Raw genomic sequence first — 22,122 nt, forward strand, 5'->3', positions numbered from 1 at the left:
CGCTCTGCCTGCCCGGCCTTGGGGAGGGGCCCGGCCGTTGACAGCAATGCTGACCAGACTCGCTGACGCACCAGCAGGGCAGTCGAGCTGTTCCTGAAGCTGCCGTGTGACGACGAGGAGACTGGCAAGCGCTTTCCGGTGGCACTCCCGGAGGGGAAGGCTGCCCTTGGCGCAGGACACTGGTGCTGAGTGGTGGGACCACATTGCCCTGCCAGCCTGGGATCAGAGCGGTGCCTGAGAGCTTTTGGGTGAGGAAAGCCACTTCCATGGGACTGTGCTGAGCTCCCCCCTCCCTGGGGCACAAGGACACGCGAGCAAGAGCTGCCCCCCAGTAGAGCAGCGCCTGGAAGCAGCTTTCGCTCCGTCACCAGGGAAAGCCGCCCGCTGGCCTTGTGCTGAGGGACGTGTGCAGGGCAAGTGGCCGCTTCCTGCTCCGAAAGACCGTGGCTCCGGGCAATGTGCCAGACAGCGTGGCTGGCTCTGCCTGGCAGGGCTCCCCACCCTGGGAAGGGGCGACAGACGGCACCTTCCATTCTGGCACCAGACCACCCAGCCTCCAAGTGCATTAACCGCAGGGGGGTTTCTCCCGGGTTCTGCAGGCGCTTGCCAATCACCATGGGTGCCTCCTGGGCATTAAGACAGGCTGGCCCGCGGTGTTTGGAGCACTGGCCTGTGCAGGCCGGGCTGGTGCAGCATGACTGTGGCGTTCGCTCTCGGAAGCTACTCATCCATGCGGGCCTAGTGATGCTGCGAGGTGCGACACTGAGGGTCAAGAGGGACTCCGGGGCTGGGCGTACGGGTGAAGGAGTCTGGAGCCCAGGTGGTGTTCTCTGTCCTTCCTATCCAAGGTCAGGGCCTGGGCAGACAGGTGCATCCTGGAGGTGAATGCCTGGCTGCGACGATGGTGTCATCAGAACGGCTTTGGCTTCCTCGACTACGGGATGCTATTCCAGGAAGGACTCTCAGCAGGGATGGGGTTCACCTTTCGAGGAGGGGGAAGACCCTATTTGGATGCAGACTGGCTAACCTAGTGAGGAGGTAGGTGACCAAAGCCCACAGGTAAGAGAAGAACATGGAGACCTGGGAGACAGGTCGGAAATAGGAGGGAGTGTGGGCTGTAATAGCAGTGAAAAAGGAGGGGCAAGGCAGAACTGGGGGGCAAGATCAAATCAGTACCTTAGATGCCTGTATACAAATGCAAGAAGGATGGGTAATAAGCAGGAAGAACAGGAAGTGCTAATAATTAAATACAACTATGATATCGTTGGGATCACAGAGACTTGGTGGGATAATACACGATTGGAATATTGGTGTAGAAGGGTACCACTTACCCAGGAAGGATAGGTCGGGGGAAAAAGGGAGGACGTGTTGCCTTGTATATTATAAATGTACACACTTGGACTGAGGTGGGGATGGACATAGGAGACAGATGTGTTGAGTATCTGGGTTAGGCTAAAAGGGGTTAGAAACAAGGGTGATGTCATGCTGGGGGTCTACTACCAGCCACCTACCCAGGTGGAAGAGATGGATGAGGCTTTTTCTAAACAACTCACAAAATCATCCAAAGCGCAGGATTTGGTGAGGGGGGGGGGACTTTAACTACCCAGACGTATGTTGGGAAACTGACACAGTGGGGCACAGACTATCCTATAAGTTCTTGGACTGCATTTTATTTCAGAAGGTTGAAAAAGCTACGGTGGGGGGGGAAGCTGTTCTAGATTTGATCTAACAAATAGGGAGGAACTGGTTGAGAATTTGAAAGTGGAAGGCAGCCAGGGTGAAAGTGATCATGAAATCACAGAGTTCATGATTCTAAGGAATGGCAGAAGGGAGAACAGCAAACTAAAGACAATGGATTTCAGGAAGGCAGATTTTGATAAGCTCAGAGAGCTGGTAGGTAAGGCCCCATGGGAAGCAAGACTAAGGGAGAAAACAACTGAGGAGTGTTGGCAGTTTTTGAAAGGGACTTTATTAGGGGCCCAAAAACAAGCTATTCTGCTGCGTAGCAAAGAGAGAAAGTCTGGCAAAAGACCGCCTTGGCTTAACCAGAAGATCTTGCATAATCTGAAAATAAAAAAGGAATCCTATAAAAATTGGAAAGTAGGACAAATTACAAAGCACGAATATAAGCAAATCATACAGGCATGCAGGGGCAATATTAGAAAGGCAAAGGCACAAAACGAGTTCCAACTAGCTATAGACATAAAGGGAAACAAGAAGTCATTCTATAAATATATTAGAAGCAAGAGGAGGACCAAGGACGGGAGTTCGGTATTTTTGGTTAAACCACCTGGCAATCCTAGCCTTTGCCCTGTGCTCCCTGCGCCGGGGCTCTAATGCCCCGTCTGCTGGGGCTCCGAGCCGTAGACAGGCAGGTCCGGGGACTGTCCCGAGGTTTCCTCTAAAATAAGTAGACCCATCTTATTACTTTCTCCTCATGTGGCAACTGTTCCATCTCCCTAATAATTTTGTTGCCCTTTTCTGAACCTTTTCCAATTCCAAAATATTTTTCAGATGGGCGACCACATCTGTGTGCAGTATTCAAGGTGAGCGTCCCATGGATTTATACAGAGGCAATGTGATATTTCCTGTCTTATCCGGCCCTTTCCTAATGGTTCCTAACATTGTTTGCTTTTTGACTGTTGCTGCCCATTGAGTCGATGTTCTCAGAGAACTAGCCATGTTAACTCCAAGGTCTTTCTTCCCTGGTAACAGCTGACTGAGATCTCTCAGTGTTTTGTGTGTATAATTGGGTTCATGTTTTCCAATGTGCATCACTTTGCATTTATCCTGCACTTTGCTGCCCAGTCACTCCCTCTCCTGGGATCCTTTCATAGCTCCTCACAGTCTGCTTGGGGCATCACAATCTTGAGCAGTTTTGTGTCATCTCCAAATGTTGCCACCTCCTGTTTCCCCCTCTCTCCAGATCATTTATGAGTGTGTTGGACAGGGTTGGTCCCAGCACGGAGCCCTGCGGGGCCCACGAGTTACCTCTCCCCAGTCTGAGAGCTGACCCTGTATTCCTGCCCTTCGTTTCACACCTTTTAATCTGCAACTGATTCCTGACAGGACCTTCCCTCTTATCCCACCACAGCTCGCTTTGCTTAAGAGCCTTTGGTGAGGGACCTTCTCAAAAGCTTTCTGGAAACCTAAACGTACTTTACATCCACTGCGTCAGCTTTGTCCGCACACTGACCCTCTCAAAGAATGTTAGCAGATTGGTGAGGCAGGATTTCCCTTTACAGAAACCATCCCCAACAAATCATCCGATTTGACACAGACACGGTCCCCAGGTCCTAGGCTTGGCCGTTGTCTGAGTGTCATCTATTATAAAACTGTTCACAAGCTCTTTTTGCTCTATCTGATTTGGCTGTTCTGTCCGTGTCTGGCCGTTCTGAGTAGCGATACTTTTCCAAAATCAGAACAGTAGTTCTGTGCGGGAATGGGCTGTGCACTAACCCCTCTTGCTGCGGCTCTGTAGCTCAGAAAGGCAAGGAAGGGATTTTCCTGTTGTAGGATTTTCTTGGCTCTCTGTAGCTCCCGAGGCCTCTCCATTCACTTGTCAGCAGTGAGGGCTGCTAGGAATATGATCTAAGTGATAATTCTTTAGAATTATTTAAATTCTGCTACCGTGAATGGTGGTCCATTCAGTTGCCTGTCACTAGCTGATCTGGAACAATCAACGGGAGCAAAAGTGGGCACCTGCTGGGTCTCGATGGGTATGTCTACACTACAAAGTTAGTTCGAACTAACAGACGTTAGTTTGAATTAACTTTGATAGGCGCTACACAGGCAAACCACTAGTTCGAACTTAATTCGAACTAGCGGAGCGCTTAATTCGAACTAGGTAAACCTCATTCCATGAGGACTAACGCCTAGTTCGAATTAAGTAGTTCGAATTAAGGGCTGTGTAGCCACTTAATTCGAACTAGTGGGAGGCTAGCCCTTCCCAGCTTGCCCTGGCGGCCACTCTGGGCACCACCAGGGAAACTCTTCTGCCCCCCTCCCGGCCCCGGACCCCTTAAAGGGGCACGGGCTGGCTACGGTGCCCATGCCAGGTGCAAGCCTGCCAGCACCCAGCCAGCAGACCCTGCACCTGGCACGGATCGAGCCACCCACCCGATGCCCCCCAGCCCTCCCCCTCTTCCCGGGACCAGGCTGGCGGCTCCCGGGAGCTTGCCCGGAACCGCAAGAGGCGGGCACCCGCCTGGGCTAGTGCGGACATCGTGGACCTCATCCACGATCTCCGCACTAGGCACAGGAAAGTGGCCGGCTAGGGCAGGAGAGCTGCCAGCCTGGCCACCCAGGAGCAGGTGTGCATGAAAATCAAGGGGGTCCACTGAGACCCCCGAACCTGAGCCCTGAGCTTACAATGGGAGTCAACTCCCTGATTGCCTTGAAGTGTCGAACAACTGCGAAGCGGCCATGTTTGTGCGCTCCCTGTTCCTCGTGCCTTTGCCTGGGCGGGGGCCATCATCTTGTGCACGTAGGCTATAAAGTGTTGGTGGAATTTGCATGAGTTTGCCCTTCTTAGCCAGGATGTTCTCCCTCTGCATCTCAGGGATCTTGTGACACCAATTCGTAGGACTCGGGTTGCCTCTGTTATCAGCTTCTAGGCTGGTTTCTTGGTTTCCAACTTTGGCACGTTGCTCTGGGCTCTCTTCATTCGCCAGCTAAGGCTGTTTTGTTCTTTAAATCGCTGTGCAGAAGGTTAAGTCTATTTTTAATTGTAGCTGTGAAAGAATTTTGTCTGTTTACCCAATAGCCAGCCTGTCTCTGATATTTTTATGCTTTGCGGTTCCAAAATCACATTTTCAGCCAGTGCATGCGGAGCTCTTATAAAACATTCAACATTTAGACAAGTTAATGTCTTCAAGTCACCAGGGCCTGATAAAATACATCCTAGAATACTCCAGGAGCTGACTGGGGAGATGTCTGAGCCATTTGAGAACTCATGGAAGATGGAAGAGAGTCCAGAGACCTGGTAGGGGCCAATCCGTACAAATAAGAGCAAACTGGGGATTACAGACCCATCAGTGTAATGTCAATGCCTGGCCCCGGAGGCTCAAGGCTCCCCCTCCCAAGCATTGGGGAGCCTGTGCTGATGCTCCAGCCCCTCCGCTCCCCAACACAGGGCTGTCGTGCCCAGAATCTACTCGCCTGGGCCCCCGGGCTCTGGTGCGTGGGGGGAATGTGGGGAGGGGCTTTCGTGAGGGATTGTTTGTTTGGTGGTTTTTGCTTCTCACTTGTGTGCAGCCCCCAACTGACTTTTGGAGGGTCAGCAGCCCCCGGCCCAAGAAAGGTTCCCCACCCCTGGCCTACACAGCAAGGGGAGAAGTAACAGTGGCCTGGCTTTGTCAAAACCAACCCGATCTGACAACTGTCTTTGACGGGGTAACAAGCCTTGTGGCCAAGTGGGAGGAGAGATTTGCTAAAGCTTTATTTCAGTGAGTCCTTCCTGCTCTTCAAGTAGAAATGAGAGGCCACCTGGGCAGCAGCGACCACGAGACGGTCGAGTTCAGGGTCCTGGCCAAAGGGAAGCAGGAGAGCAGCAGAATTCAGACCCTGAACTTAGGAAAGCAGCCTGTGGCTCCCTCAGGGAACTGATGGGCAGGATCCCCGGGGAGGCCCATGAGAGGGGGAAGGAGTCCGGGGGAGCTGGCTGGATTTTAAAGGCGTCTTATCGAGGTGCAGGAGCAAACCCTCCCGCTGCGCAGAAAGAATGTCGGACGCGGCAGGCGACCTGCTTGGCTGAGCAGAGGAACCTCCGGCGAGCCCAGTGGCACAGAGGAGCTGACAAGCCGCGGCAACTTGGGCGATGACTAGAGAGGGGTGTAAATCCGTTTTTCGAGCAGGCAGGGTGCCATGAGGAAGGCCAAAGCACGGGTGGACTGGCAGCCAGCAAGGGATGTGAAGAGTAACAAGAAGGGTTTCTACAGGTACATTAGAACTAGGCCAGGGAGGGTGTGCAGATTCGGGGCCTCCCCAAGGGCTCACTGAGCCACAACCTGGTGGCAGATGACGTGGGAAAAGCTGAAGGACTCAAGGCTTCTTGCCTCTCTTCATAGACGAGGTCAGCTCCCAGAGCGGTGCACGCTGCAGGGGGTGGGGGTGGGCAGTGACCCAGTGGCCGGTCCTGCGGCCAGTTGTGTTCAATGTCTTAATGAATGATCTGCGTGTCACATTACCGAGTTGGAGGGAAGCAGCCAAATCGCTGCTGCACCCCTAGGTGGGGGTGTTGGCCCCAGAAATTGGTACAAAAGGGAGCCATGTGGGGTATTGAATGAGAGCTTGTTGTTTTCTCATCCTGTGTACACTATTTATGTGAGTATATAATGTCTGTGTGTGTAGATCTGTAATCTGTGTGGAAGCTGAATATTTCTCTGAATGTGGTTGAGCATTGCTATGGACAGACTGAGTAGTGAAGCCCTGTGGAACAATGGCACTTGATGGCCCAAAGACACACCTAAAGCATGAGGGCGGACATCTAAGAGCGGCCAGCAGAGAGAGGCTGAGGACCAGGTGACCGGCTGAGACCAGAAGAGGCCAGGAAGGGGGTATAAAGAGGCCATGTGGTCGATGCCATTTTGTTCTCAGCTCAGCACTTCATCCCAGAGGCAGCACTGCAGGGATTGAAGAGCCCGGAAGACCTGTGAACCCATCCTGATCGTAGGATGTGCAATAAGAACTTTTAAACCAGCAGCTGCAACATCTCTGCTAGAGCCTGCATCGAGAACTGGGAGATTCGGTGCATGTAACGTACTGTACTTTAATAACCTTACTCTCAGGCTTTTCTTTCTTGTAATAATAAACCTTTAGATATAGATTCTAAAGGATTGGCCCAGCGTGATTTGTGGGTAAGGTCCAGAGGGTAAATTGACCAGGGATCTGTGGCTGGTTTCTTGGAACCGGACAGAACTTGTTCGGGGTAGGTGGGATTGGGTGCTAGGACCCCCCACCTGTGTATGAGGCCCGGGGCCATCTGGGGCACGGATATTGCTGGGGTGTCAGAGGGGTTTTGCTCGGGAGGCTTCAGGCAGGTTGCTGAAGCGCTCTGTGAGACTGGTTTGTGGCCTGTGTGGAGAGGTCACCAGTCGGGGGCTGTAAGTAGCCCCGGATTCGAGCAGTTCGCCCTGAGCGGACGCCCTCAGCTGTGCCCAGACACGGCCCGGTCCGTCACACTGTGTGATGGAATGAACTGCACCCTCAGCAAGTCTGCAGATGACACTAAGCTGGGGGGAGAGGTAGATACGCTGGAGGGCAGGGATAGGATCTAGAGTGACCTGGACAGATTAGAGAATTGGGCCAAAAAAATCTGATGAGGTTCAACAAGGACAAGTGCAGAGTCCTGCCCTTGGGACGGAAGAATCCCAAGTATTGGTACAGGCTGGGGACCAACCTGCTAAGTAGCAGTTCCGCAGAAAAGGACCTGGGGGTTACAGTGGATGAGAAGCTGGATATGAGTCAGCAGTGTGTCCTTGTAGCCAAGAAGGCTAATGGTATATTAGGGAGCATTAGGAGGGGCATTGCCAGTAGATCCAGAGAAGTGATTATTCCCCTTTATTTGGCTCTGGTGAGGCCACATCTGGAGTATTGTGTCCAGTTCTGGGCCCCCCACTACAGAAAGGATGTAGACACATTGGAGAGGGTCCAGCGGAGGGTGATGAAAATGATTCGGGGCTGGAGCACATGACCTGTGAGGACAGACTGCGGGATTTGGGTTTGTTTAGTCTGCAGCAGAGAAGAGTGAGGGGGGATTTGAGAGCAGCCTGCACCTCCCTGAAAGGGGGTTCCAAAGAGGATGGAGAGAAGCTGTTCTCAGGGGTGGCAGATGCAGATCGAGGAGCAATGGTCTCAAGTTGTGGTGGGGGAGGTCTAGGTTGGATATTAGGAAAACGATTTCCCAAGGCGGGTGGGGAAGCTCTGGGCTGGGTTCCCTGGGGAGCGGGTGGAATCTCCATCCCTAGAGGTTTTAAGGCCAGGCTTGACAAAACCCTGGCTGGGATGTTTTCAGTGGAATTGATCCTGCCTAGAGCAGGGGGCTGGACTAGATGCCTCCTGAGGTCTCTTCCAGCCCCAAGCTTCTATGATTCGATGATCCTGTCTCGTGTGACTTTCACCCTAGATGGATCTGTTATAAGGCTGGTGCTGTTCACAGAGCATAGTGACCATTGAGTCACAGTCAAGCTGGGAAGGCATATTGAGGGTGGTCCCACAGGGATCAGTTTGGAGTGATTTAGATAAGGGTCTAGAGAGCGCACATACAGTCTGTGGCTGCGAGGAGCGTAGAAGGAAGAGGGGCCGAAACACAAGCCCTTGTAGCAGAAGCCTGGCATGAGGCAAGGCTAAAGCAGAGGTCACAACTTTGCTGCTACAGAGCAAAGTGAAGTTGTGAGCAAGAGGCAGGTTCTGCTCCTAGAATCTGGCAAGAACTGGGCAGATTTTGCAGGAATATTAATTCCTAAGCGCTAGGCACAAACCAAACCTGCACACACGTTCCGGAAGGGTGGTGCCAGCACACCTTGATACCAGCACATCCCTCAAAGATAACAGGGTGAGTACTGACTCACCCGAGAGATACGGCCACCGTGATGGATAGTGGTGCTTTGACCAAATCAACACTTACAGGCTACGTCTAGACTGGCATGAATTTCCAAAAATGCTTTTAATGGAAAAGTTTTCCGTTTAAAGTATTTTCGGAAAAGCACGTCTAGATTGGCAGGATGCTTTTCCGCAAAAGCACTTTTTGCAGAAAAGCGTCCGTGGCCAATCCAGACGCGGTTTTCTGCAAAAAAGCCCCGATCGCCATTTTCACGATCGGGGCTTTTTTGCGGAAAACAAATCTGGGCCGTTTACACTGGCCCTTTTGGGCAAAGGTCTTTCGGAAAAAGACTTTTGCCCAAACGGGAGCAGCATAGTTTTTCTGGAAAATCACTGACGATCTTACATGAGATCGTCAGTGCTTTTCCGGAAATTCAAGCGGCCAGTGTAGACAGCTTGCCAAAACTTGCCAGTCTAGACACAGCCACAAGGTAATGGGGGTACCCAGATACTTGAGGGGCATGTGTGACTTTGCTGTGCTGATGGATAACATGGGGTCTCAAAGGCAGCATCTTTGGCTGCCCTAGAGGAAAATGGAAAATCCCACCATTAACTGAGCAAGTCCATTGCAACAGGCACACGTGTCAGTTCACCTGTAACCACGGAGCATTAGCACTGTGCTTTGTTGACAATAAACCCGCCCAAGTTCCTTTGCTACAAACCAAGTCTGTGGATTTCTCGGGCAGTTCGATCAGAGTCTGCTGTACGGGCTGTCTGGCCAGAGTCAGTGCAGTGCGCAGAAAGAACACACACATGCAGCCAACCATCTGTCAACATGTAACCACAAGGGGTTGCGAGTGCTTTCGAGAACAGGATTAAAATGCAAAATGGTCTGGGCAAACTGGAGAAATGGTCTGAGGTAAACAGGATGAAATTCAATCAGGATAAATGCAAAGTGCTCCACTTAGGAAGGAACAATCAATTGTGCACACACAGACTGGGAAGCGACTGTCTAAGAAGCAGTCCTGCTGCAAGGGGTCGAGGGGTCAGAGGGGACCACAAGCTACATATAAGCCAACAGTGTGACGCTGTTGCAAACAAAGCAAACATGATTCTGGGCTGCATGAACAGGAGTGTGGTGAGCAAGACACGAGAAGCCATTCTTCTGCCCTACTGGAGTGTTGTGTCCAGTCCTGGGTGCCGCATTTCAGGGAAGATGTGAAGAAATGGGAAAAAGTTCAGAGAGGAGCAAAAAAAAAAGGATGAAAGGTCTAGAAAACAAGAGCGATGAGGGAGATTGAAAACATTGGGTTTGTTTAGTCTGGAGAAGAGAAGACTGAGAGGGGACATAACAACTTTCAAGTGCATAAAAAGTTGTTACAAGGAGGAGAGAGAAAGTTATTCTCATTAACCTCTGAGGATAGGACAAGAAGCAATGGACTTCAATTTCAGCAAGGATAATTTACACTGAACATTAGGAAAAACTTGCTAATTGTCAGGGTGGTTAAACACTGGAATAAATTGTCCAGGGGGATTGTGGAATCTCCATCACTGGATATTTTTAAGAGCAAGTTAGATAGGCACCTGTCAGGAATGGTCTAAATCAGGCTATTCAATACACAACACGCGACCCGTTTGTGGCCTGCAGTGCAGTTTGGGTTGATATGTGTTTTAGTAGTTAAATTCCTAAATTGCTGTGAAGCCAAAGCAAAAAAATCATCAATAGAATGGTCTTCTGTTGCTTTGCGTTTTAGTAGTTAAATTCCTGGACTGTCATTGCTCGTTAAAAGTGCTGTCATATGGGTGGGAATTGGGTAACTATTGCATTGTATTAATAGCAGCAGAACTTACTTAAATGGGGCCTGCATGTTGTATAGTCTTGCTTTAATCTTTGTATTTATGCCTGTCAGTGTGAAAGAATCTATATCTATATCTATATGTAAAATAATATGGAGATATACCTATAACATAGAACTGGAAGGGACCTTGAGAGGTCATCAAGTCCAGTCCCCTGCCCTCACTGGCAGGACCATGTACCATCCCTGCCAGATTTGCCCCAGATCCCTAAATGGCCCTCTCAAGGATTGAGCTCACAACCCTGGGTTTTGCAGGCTAATGGGCAAAGCGCTGAGCTATCCCTCCCCCTCAGAGAGAGAGAGATTTGCATATATATTTGCATGTGTGTGCCACCACACAAGTTGCAGCCCTTGGCATGTGCTATATCATTGTGGTCCCTGGGGCTTCCAAAGTTGAGTAGTCCTGGTCTAGATAATAATTAGTCCTGCTGTGAGTGCAGACACTGGGTGAGATGAGCAGTTAAAGTCTCTTCCAGTCCTACAATTCTACAATTCCATAAGAACATAAGAGCGGCCGTACTGGGTCAGCCCAAAGGTCCATCCGTCCCAGTGTCCTGTCTGCCGACAGTGGCCAGTGCCAGATGCCCCGGAGGGGGTGGACCGAAGACAATGATCAAGCCAATTTGTCTCCTGCCATCCCTCTCTAGCCTCTGACAAACAGAGGCCAGGGCACCATTCCTTACCCCCTGGCTAATAGCCTTTTATGGACCTAACCTCCATGAAATTATTTAAACTCTTTTTTAAACTCTGTTGGGGTATGTCGACACTGCCACCCTAGTTCTAACTACCGGAATTAGAGAGCCTAATTCGAACTACCTACTCCGTGCCGCGTGTAGCTGCGGGCACAGAGTCCGCACTAACGGGGATTTAAAAATGGCGGCACCCGGCAAGATGCAAATGAAGCCCGGGATATTTAAATCCCGGGCTTCATTTGCAACTTCGAATGCCTACATTAGCCACCCTAGTTCGAACTAGGGTGGCAGTGTAGACATACCCTTATAGTCCTAGCCTTCACAGGCTCCTCTGGCAAGGAGTTCCACAGGTTGGCTGTGTGCTGTGTGAAGAACTTTCTTGTATTAGTTTTAAACCTGCTACCCGTTAATTTCATTTGGTGTCCTCTAGTTCTTCTATTATGGGAACAAGTAAATAACTTTTCTTTGTTCACTCTCTCCACACCTGTGATTCTATGATTTTCCTGGTCCTTGAATTCTCTGGTGACAACATGCTCTTATGTAAACCACATTTCTTTGAGGTATTAAGTTTAGAATAATAAAATTATAAGATTGGAAGGGACTCAGTAGGTCATCTTGTCTCAGCCCTTGCCCTCTAGTAGGGCTACGTAATCATTGGACTATGCCTGTCAGGTGTTCCTCTAACCTGTTCTTTAAAACCTCCAGTGACAGATATTCCACAACTTCCCTCTACTTCCATCAGACGTCGCCAGAACATTTCCCTTGTCACCTTTGTGACAGTCTACAGAAAAGTGAAAGGATTTCGAGAGATGCTTTCTCCGCACTCCATAGCATCAGTTAAAGATGATACCTGAGTATCTTCAGTTTCCTCATGGGGTTTTGTAGCAATTCAAAGTCTTGTGACTACTGCCTCCAGCCTGTGAAGATTTGTCATCACTGAGGTTCTCTGGTGCACACTGAAGCGATTCTGCAGCCTTCATTGCTCAATTCCTCCTCTTTCCGCTCTCGGCTGGTACGAGTTTACTTCCAGGACCCTATCCTGCACTTTGTGTAGACGGCAGGTTTCAGTGCTCCTTCTAGCAGATCAAACTCTCCTACCAAATTTGGCCAGAGCTTTCACCCCAGAGAGATGCATATCAGGCATGGTCGCATGTTGCACTGGCAGAAATGGCTGAGGTTAGCGTGATTAAGATACGTTACACACAGTGCCACCAAGTGGTTGGATGGTATCATACCCTTTAGTATTTGATTCAAAACTCTTCTGTTCACCTTCTGCATCAGAGCTCGGAGAAAAATCAAAGACAAAGTGGCAGCTGGGTGGGCCGGGGATGGGACTGGTGTGCAGGGAGGAGGGAGTGGGAGCAGTAGACGGCATGGCAGTGGGGCAGCGTGTGACTCGTGGGAGGTTGGCTGCCAGGGGCTGCTTGTGGTGCAGGCTTCAGCTCCACCTTGGCGAGGCTGCGGTGCATCTCCAGGCATCCGTGCAGTAATGAAGAAGCTATGCGGAGCCTGCTTTCCCTGCATGCTCCCCCAGCCTGCCAGCACGGCTCCATTTCATGCTGATTTATAGCTTCAGCCCCTCATGGCTACTTGGTAGCAGGCCATGTGGGTGCCTGGGGCCAGAGAGGATGTTTTAGTGACAGCAGAGCTGGCCATGATGAATGGCAGGAATGTCTGGATTTATGAGCTGAGAAGCCAGGCAGCGGCCAAGCCTCCCCAGGAACGTGTGGTGCTGGACAGGGGGTTGGGGCAAACCCACCATTTGCGGAGCACTGAGGGGCTGGCTCTGGGTCCGACCCAGATGCGCTTGTTCAGACCTGCCTGGAGCCTGTGAGAGGAACCACAGCACCCCCTAGCAGGGAGCCAACAGCCCGGCATAAACCCTGCCAGGCCAGAGACCCCGTCCAGCACAGCCCTGTGCCCGGCTCTGCAAAGAGACTGCGCCCCTGTGGGGACTAGGAGACTCTCGCTCCTCACCAAGTCCAGCCTGGGGGGCCCCCAGAGTAGGCTGCCCCCTTGCTCTCCCCACAAAGGCATGGCCAGGTCCCAGCCTGGGCCGAGCTCTGGCACCAGAGATGCTGCTGCAGCTGTAGCTGGCTCCCAGATATGCCGGAGTGGCCCTTGCCAAAATGGGCTGCCATGTGCGTGTAAGCAGGGTGTGAAGGAATGCAGCCTGTGGGCTGGCAGGGGAGCCCGGGCGTGGCCGTGGACATGCAGCCTGTGGGCTGGCAGGGGAGCCCGGGCGTGGCCGTGGACATGCAGCCTGTGGGCTGGCAGGGGAGCCTGGGCGTGGCCGTGGACATGCAGCCTGTGGGCTGGCAGGGGAGCCCGGGTGTGGCCGTGGACATGCAGCCTGTGGGCTGGCAGGGGAGCCCGGGCGTGGCTGTGGACATGCAGCCTGTGGGCTGGCAGGGGAGCCCGGGCGTGGCCGTGGACATGCAGCCTGTGGGCTGGCAGGGGAGCCCGGGCGTGGCCGTGGACATGCAGCCTGTGGGCTGGCAGGGGAGCCCGGGCGTGGCCGTGGACATGCAGCCTGTGGGCTGGCAGGGGAGCCCGGGCGTGGCCGTGGACATGCAGCCTGTGGGCTGGCAGGGGAGCCCGGGCGTGGCCGTGGACATGCAGCCTGTGGGCTGGCAGGGGAGCCCGGGCGTGGCCGTGGACATGCAGCCTGTGGGCTGGCAGGGGAGCCCGGGCGTGGCCGTGGACATGCAGCCTGTGGGCTGGCAGGGGAGCCCGGGCGTGGCCGTGGACATGCAGCCTGTGGGCTGGCAGGGGAGCCCGGGCGTGGCCGTGGACATGCAGCCTGTGGGCTGGCAGGGGAGCCCGGGCGTGGCCGTGGACATGCAGCCTGTGGGCTGGCAGGGGAGCCCGGGCGTGGCCGTGGACATGCAGCCTGTGGGCTGGCAGGGGAGCCCGGGCGTGGCCGTGGACATGCAGCCTGTGGGCTGGCAGAGGAGCCCGGGCGTGGCCGTGGACATGCAGCCTGTGGGCTGGCAGGGGAGCCCGGGCGTGGCTGTGGACATGCAGCTGCCCTGCGTCGCCGAGGTGCTGGCCACTCAGCAGAAGGAGCAGTGTTTTGCTCCTTGTAATCAGCTTAATTTGTGACCCAGCACCGGCCACACGTGTTCAGTGCAGGGAGCTGCAATGCTGGGAATACAGAAAACCAGCCACTTGGTTCCAAGGGAGGGCTCCCGTCTGTCCGCAAGAGAGAGCCTGGTGAGCAGGGGCTGGACTCTGCGCGGGAGAGGGAAAGCTCTTCTGACTAGGCCTCCCCTGTCTGGACTGGCTTGCCCGCTTTCCCCAGCCCTCTTCACAGAATAGGCCTCCCGGGGTGCCCCCTTCTTATGTCTGCGCCATTGGAGCCGCGTTTCTTCTACCCTGCTTGCTAGGAGCTGAAATCACTCGGCCTGACGGGCAGAAACAGCCAGCAGAGCGCTCTCAGGCAGGTGTAAGGAGCAGCCGGCAGGGCAGCCCCAGAGAGGGAAGGGGAGGGGCCGGCAGGGCGGCCCCAGAGGGGGAAGGGGAGGGGCCGGCAGGGCGACCCCAGAGAGGGAAGGGGAGGGGCCGGCAGGGTGACCAAAGAGAGGGAAGGGGAGGGGCCGGCAGGGTGGCCCCAGAGAGGGAAGGGGAGGGGCTGGCAGGGAGACCCCAGAGAGGGAAGGGGAGGGGCCGGCAGGGTGGCCCCAGAGAGGGAAGGGGAGGGGCCGGCAGGGCGACCCCAGAGGGGGAAGGGGAGGGGCCGGCAGGGTGGCCCCAGAGAGGGAAGGGGAGGGGCCGGCAGGGCGGCCCCAGAGGGGGAAGGGGAGGGGCCGGCAGGGTAGCCCCACAGAGGGAAGGCGAGGGGATGGCAGGGTGACCCCAGAGAGGGTCGTGCTTGGCGAGGGTTTTGGTGACGCTGGTCGGGCGGGGCGAGGGTTTTGGTGACGCGGGTCGGGCGGGGCGAGGGTTTTGGTGACGTGGGTCGGGCGGGGCGAGGGTTTTGGTGACGCGGGTCGGGCGGGGCGAGGGTTTTGGTGACGCGGGTCGGGCGGGGCGAGGGTTTTGGTGACGCGGGTCGGGCGGGGCGAGGGTTTTGGTGACGTGGGTCGGGCCGGGCGAACACGCTGTTGACACCGGGTCCGTGGTTTGGTGGTTCTCGCTGGCTGGTGTCTTTTCACTTCTCCCCGTCATTGACCTGAGGTGCCAGTGCCCCAGGCCAGCCTGCCGGGGGGCTTGTCGGGGCTTGGGGAGCAGAAGGAGCCTGGCTCTGCGCCTCCTGCTCCGGCAGGGCGAGGGAGGCGACGCAGGGCCCTGGTCTTGCTCTCCTGGCTGGGCCCCTCCTCACAGGCTGGCCAGAGGGGCGTGGTGGTTGCACCGGGCCGGTCTGGCGTGCGGCGCGGCGGCTGCGGGGCGCGGTGTTTGCACAGCTGTGTGTGCGGCCGAGCGAGCCAGCGCCAGGACACGCTGCTTAGAAAAGCACCAACAGCTCTGAGACTGGATCTGCAGGGCCGCGGCTCTCCCAGCTGGCGGCCCAGCTGCGGTCGGTCGGCAAGGCCAAGAGCAGGAATGCGAGGCTGGGAGCGGGGCCAGGGCTGGCCGGGGATGAAGCTCGCCGACAGAGGGAGCCGGCCAGCCTGCTCCCAGCCTGTTTGTCTTGTAAGAGGCTGAAATGAGCTGTGGACGCAGCGTCAGCGTGTGAAACAGGCCATTACGGCCCAGCTGCAGAGCTCCCCCCCCCGCCGGGCTCTGAGTGCCTGGGGCAGGATGCTCCCCCTCTCCCCGCTGGGCTGCCCAGCCCGTTTGACGTCCCTGCACGGTCCTCCCAGCAGTGAGAGAGTTGCCCCGTCGCCCCGCTCCGGTGAGCCTGGACTCCGTCGCTCTGCGGCTCCGCGCTGACCCTGCGCAGCTTCCCCAGCCGTGGGCCCCAGGCCTGCGCGCTGGCAGCCAGACCTAGAGGCACTGGGCCCCGTTCAAACCCAGGAGCCATAACACGCTCTGAACAGTGTGCCCTGCACACTGGCAGCTTGCGTGGCCCCCCAGGAGAGCGTCCAGGGCTGCCCAGCTGATTGGCTGAGTGCCCACAGCTGGCACCATGTGTGCCTGCTGGTGGTGCACATCCACACATGCCTTGGTGCACAAAACAAAATGTATTCTGCACATGGATGGAAATATTCGAGGGAGCACTACCAACTGGGCCCTCACGTTCAGCTGAGTGTCTCCCATGACCCCCAAACATGGGCTAGCCCCCAGCCTCTCCCCTTGTGCCCGAGGCCCCAGTCTCCACTCCCCATCTGCTCTGAGCCCTAGTAGCCCGCAGCTCCCGCCCCAGCCCCTTGCGCGGGGCACCGGAAGGCCAGTCCCAGAGTTCAGGAGTGTGGGTGGTACGGCTGCGGCAGCCCAGGCCCTGGAGAGCCAGTGGGCAGCACGGCCTCAGTACCAGCTGCCCCCCGTGTTTGCAGGAGGCAGGCCAGCAAGCCCGGGCCCCAGTCAGCCTGTGCCAGGGCAGCATGCCGGGACGGAGCGACGGGGGGACCACGCCAGGCTGGCTGGGGAGGCTCAGCCCTTGAGACCTGCCGCCCACCCCCAGGTTTAGTCAGAGTCGCTCCCAGGGTCCCGGCCACGCTGTCTGTCTGGCTGCGAGGGCTGCAGTCCCTGGGCCTGCCTTGCCTCCCGCTTCCCGAGCCAGCGGTGCCTGTCCTGGCCCTCGATACCTCTCCGGTCGGCCGCACTGCCGCTCCTGGACTCAGCGTAGGGCCTAGAACTGATCCCAGCAGGGCCCCATTCGAAACGCTCTGGCTTGGCTCCGATTCCCGTTTACAGTTACATTTTGAGACCGTTCCGGTAGCCAGCGTCTAATCCGTTTCCATGTGGGATATGCCAGCTTGGGGTCTTGCTAGTGTTTTAATCAAAATGTCAGGTGACACCGAGCGAAATCCCTTACGAAAGTCTAAGGTGATTCCACCCCCGCTGTTACCGCTACCAGCCAACCTTCTAGTCTCAAATACCGGCTGAGTTCAAAAGGGTCCATTGTGGATTGTCGTTAGTTACAACACCCTCCTGCAAGTCTTTACCATTCAAGTCCTTTGTCAGCCATTCTGACAGGACTGGCTCACCCCTTGTCACGGCCACACTTGGCCCGTCAGTCCCTGGACGGATCCCCCCTCTCCATCGCGGCAGCCCCTTCCCGGGGGGCCCCTCCACTGCAGCGGCAGTGAGACAGCCCCTTCTCGGGGAGTCCTCTCCAGTGCGGGAACCCTTTCTTGGAGGGCCCCTCTCGCCTGGGGGGGGTCTGCCCCCCGCCTCCGGGACAGCGCCTCTCAGGGCCTCCAGCCGCCTGCCTCTGCAGTGAGCCCCTCGGGGGTCCCCTGTCTCTGGCCCCTGGGGCCTCCCCTCCCCGAGGGGACAGCGCCCCCCTGGTCTCCAGCCCAGAGTGACTCCCAGCTGGCACCAAACAGGAGGGGCTATTGAGCTTTGAACAGCAAAGGATCCCTTGGGCCAGTCGGCCTGGGCCCAGCCCCCACGTCAGCCTCCCCTGCAGCCAGCTGAGACCTGCCTGCTCTGCCCTCAGTCCCCAAAGAACAGCCCCAGTCGCCCAGCAGAGCCCCCAATACCCCAGCAACAGCCCCTCCCCTGCCAGTGTCTCTCCCCAGGTAAGAGGGTCGCCTGGGCCCCTCTTCTCCCCCCCTCCCCTCGCTGGGGTCAGCTGGGCTGGTTGCAGGCGTCCCTCTCGGCCGCCCATTGTCTGTCCTCTGGTGGCTGTGTCCTCTGAGCAGGGCTGGGGTCACAGGGCACCAGACGCCGCGGCTCCAGTTCTGGGCTGTTCTCTGAAACAACAGACTCCCCCCATTGTCACGTTAAGCCACCCTTTGAACCCCCAAACTTCCCAGTTCCTCACATCCCTCACCCCGTTCTGAAGATGGCCCAGTGATTTCCGTCCAGCTGCGGCCCGTGCACAGTGAACCAACAGCAGCAGCCCAGAGAGCGCCTCCACCAGCGCGGTTCAAATGCTTCGGTGCAAGTTCTCTGGAGCTGCTGATTTTAAAATGCGTAAATGTAATAGCTGCTGTTAAACATCCCCGAGCCGCGGCTGGAGGGGAAGTGTCTTCCCCCTCCTCAACAGGAATGCATCACCCTCGGGGGTACAGAGCTCCCACCCCAGGGCGTGCAGCTGACCTCAGCAAGCCAGTGGCTGCGGGAGCCTGAGCAGGGCCTGTGAGCGCCTGCCTGAGGGCTCGCCCGGAGTGCCGGCAGCCATGGGGCTCTGTGTCCAAGCCGCACGTTGTTCTTCCGGGCCCCGGAACACCTGGGCAAGCGCCTGTTTGAGAGACGCCCTCCCCCGAGCACTCTGGAGTCAGAGCTGGCCCAAGCTACCAGCCGGCCAGGCCCTAGCCCAGGGCGCCTCACTTTAAGGGGCACCACGCGGTGCTGCCGGGCTGGGTGGGGCCGGAGTCAGGGCTGAGGATGAGGACGGGGCCCCAGGAGCAGAAGGGGTGCTGCACAGTGCTGCCGGGCCGGGGCCAGGGCCGAGGACAGGGCTAGGGCCCTGGGCGCAGAAGGGGCGCTGCGCGGTGCTGCCGGGACGGGGCTGAGGACGGGGTCAGGGCCCTGGGCACAGAAGGGGCGCTGCGCGGTGCTGCCGGGACGGGGCTGAGGACGGGGTCAGGGCCCTGGGCACAGAAGGGGCGCTGCGCGGTGCTGCCGGGACAGGACTGAGGACGGGGTCAGGGCCCTGGGCACAGAAGGGGCGCTGCGCGGTGCTGCCGGGACAGGACTGAGGACGGGGTCAGGGCCCTGGGCGCAGAAGGGGCGCTGCGCGGTGCTGCCGGGACGGAGCTGAGGACAGGGTCAGGGCCCTGGGCGCAGAAGGGGCGCTGCGCGGTGCTGCCGGGACGGGGCTGAGGACGGGGTCAGGGCCCTGGGCGCAGAAGGGGCGCTGCGCGGTGCTGCCGGGACGGGGCTGAGGACGGGGTCAGGGCCCTGGGCGCAGAAGGGGCGCTGCGCGGTGCTGCCGGGACGGGGCTGAGGACGGGGTCAGGGCCCTGGGCGCAGAAGGGGCGCTGCGCGGTGCTGCCGGGACGGGGCTGAGGACGGGGTCAGGGCCCTGGGCGCAGAAGGGGCGCTGCGCGGTGCTGCCGGGACGGGGCTGAGGACGGGGTCAGGGCCCTGGGCGCAGAAGGGGCGCTGCGCGGTGCTGCCGGGACGGGGCTGAGGACGGGGTCAGGGCCCTGGGCGCAGAAGGGGCGCTGCGCGGTGCTGCCGGGACGGGGCTGAGGACGGGGTCAGGGCCCTGGGCGCAGAAGGGGCGCTGCGCGGTGCTGCCGGGACGGGGCTGAGGACGGGGTCAGGGCCCTGGGCGCAGAAGGGGCGCTGCGCGGTGCTGCTGGGCCAGGTGGGGCCCAGGGCGCAAAAATGGCTCAGGACGGAGTCTGTGGTCAGGCCCCAGCTGCTTCCGCCGCGCACGCGCTCTCTCTGCCCCAAAGTGCCCTGTAGATGGCCGCAGGGAAAGTGAGGGGCTGCGGCTCCCATCTCAAATCCCCCTCCTCCTCCAGCAGCCACTAGCCGGCCTGAGACATGAGGGTGTGCCTGGGCACACCCGGCACACCCCGTGCACACGCCTATGACGTCTATGCTGTGCTATATCCTACAGGAGCAATAAACCCTTTCTATGCTACTGATTGGTGGAGTCTCGTCTTGCTACAGACGGGGTGCAGGATCGGGAGGGGGGTAACCGACGTGCCGCCACACATGCTCAGAAATCCCCGGAGCTAGAAAGCAACGGATGGTGAGCAAAGCCAGAGAACTGATCCAGCTGTGCGGCCACTGGGGGACATGCCTCCATGCAGCTGCCAGGTCAGAAGGCTCCGAAAGACTTAAAGTCGCTGATGAAGACAGTGGATGCAGTTCCTGATGATGCTTCTCCAGTGCCTCATTAACAGTACAATTAACCCCCCTCCCCCTCCAAGCATCACTTCTCAAATGAGCACGCCACGGAGAAAGGGCAGGAAGGGCGCTGGCTGGCCCGGCCGGCACTCGGCACAGAGAGAGCTCAAAAAGAAGAGGATCTTGCTCAGCCTTCACTGAAGAGCCTGCAGCAAGGTTCCACGGGGCCTCTGAAACCGGCTTCTCCTTGCCACACGCAGGCAGCCTGGCGCAGTGCCAGCACTTGCAGGGGGACCGCGACTCAGAAACGCTTTCCCTCCCCGGGCAGCGCTCTGGAGGAAGCAGGGGCTGCTGGCTCTGCAGTAAACCTCCCTTTGCTCATCCCCAGTGAAACATGGCTTGAGCCCCTGCCTCAGACCCCTCCCCACCCACCGCCCGCTCCTGCAGCAAGGGAAAATGTCACTCTCCTGGCACAGGGGGGATGTTGAGCCCCTGCTCTGCTGCCATGCCCAGACCCCCACAGGCTCATGCCTCGGTCTGCCCCTTCCCATGCTTCCCACCGACCCCAATCCAGCTGCTCCCCTAAGAACTCCGAGGTACCTGCCGCAACGTGAGCGCCTCAAAGCAGAACTGTGGCCTAGTGTGGAACACCCCGTTGCCTCGGGCGGCCTTTGGCTCTGGCAGACTTGGCTTTCCGCTCTTCACCGTATCGCCCGTAGCGTCTGCCCCTCACCTTTCCAAACAGCAGGGAGGCTGCCCACGCCCCCGGCCCTCCCAGCCGTCCATCGGCACAAAGCCACAGGTGAAAGCGGAGCAGGGCAGGACCATGCTGCTGGAGGAGATGTGCGCCGAGCATTGGGGAGGAGCGTGCAGGGAACGGAGTGGAGCCCCAGGACTCCTTCCTGGACAGGCACCCCGCCCCCCCCAGCCCTTGCCAAGCAAAGATCCCTCCTCCCCAGGTTCCATGGCTTCCTCTCCCAGGGGCCCTGGAACGCGGGGTGGGGGTCCAGGGCACCTTCACACTCATTCCCCAGGGCTGCGTTGTGAGGACCCACCCAGGGGAGCACAGGACCATGGGGCACAACAGGCTGGCGCAGACCAAGGGTCCATCCAACCCAGTAACCTGTTTTCTGGCCATGGCCCGTGCCAGGGGCCAGAGAGGGGATAGACCCTGGGGTTGGTCCTGCCCTTGGTGGGGGGCTGGACCCGATGCCTCCTGAAGGCTCTGCCCGCCTGGGGAGTCCATGATTCTAGGACCAGGCCAGATCCATCCCGTCGGCCAGCCCCAGCAACCTGCACGCGCCAGTCCCAACTCTTTTCTGCGCCCCGGGATAGTTCTCCCATGCGCTGACCCCGGTGCCCAGTGCCTGGCCCAGCCAATGGAGCCCTGGGGAGCGCACGTCCCTCCCCGCGGTGCCCCCACGCCCGCTCGCACTGCCAGGTGCAGGGCTGCGACCAGTGGGTAGGAGGCGCCCTCTAGAGGCCTGCAGCGAACACTGCTCAGGGGGGCTCCCCACCTGCGTCCTGTGGGCACAGCCCTGCGGGACCCTGGGCACAGGCCAGCAAGCCCAGGTGCAGCACAAAGCCAGCGTGAGCAGCAGCTTCTCCACTCCTGCCCTGGCAGCTCCGCCACGCTCCCAGTTCCGGGCGGCTCCAGCCTCAGCCAAGGACCAGCCCCCAGCCCAGCTGTCATCGGCCCCTGTATATTTGCACTGTCATGTTGCATGTGACTCTGACGGCCCAGCCCACCACGCTGTGTGCCTCGGTTTCCCTGGATACTGAATCAGTGTTGAGGTGGGGGGAGCTGGGCCAGCACCCCAGCTCTCATTGGCCTGCAGTTGTGCCCAAGGGGACCTGTGGAATACATGTTATGTGCGCTGGGTGCCTGTGTGGATGTGTACCACCAGCAGAAACACAAACCTAGCTGGGGGCACCTGCTAATCGCTGGTGGTGCTGGCCTCCCCAGTCTCCTGCCCCAGACCTGAGCCCCCTCCTGCACCCCAAACCCCTCATGCCTGGCCCCACCCAATAACGGTGTGTGAGGGTGGGGGAGAGCAAGTGAGCGGGGAGGGCATGGAGCCTCGGAGACAGGGGGCAGGGTGGGCAGCGGGGTTCGGTTATGTGTGACTGGAAAATTGGCAGCCCTGCCCCGTTCTGTGTGACTGGCAGCTCCA

This window comes from Pelodiscus sinensis, chromosome 21 (assembly GCF_052426305.1).
Source record: "Pelodiscus sinensis isolate ZL-2025 chromosome 21, ASM5242630v1, whole genome shotgun sequence".
NCBI classification, from domain to species: Eukaryota; Metazoa; Chordata; order Testudines; family Trionychidae; genus Pelodiscus; species Pelodiscus sinensis.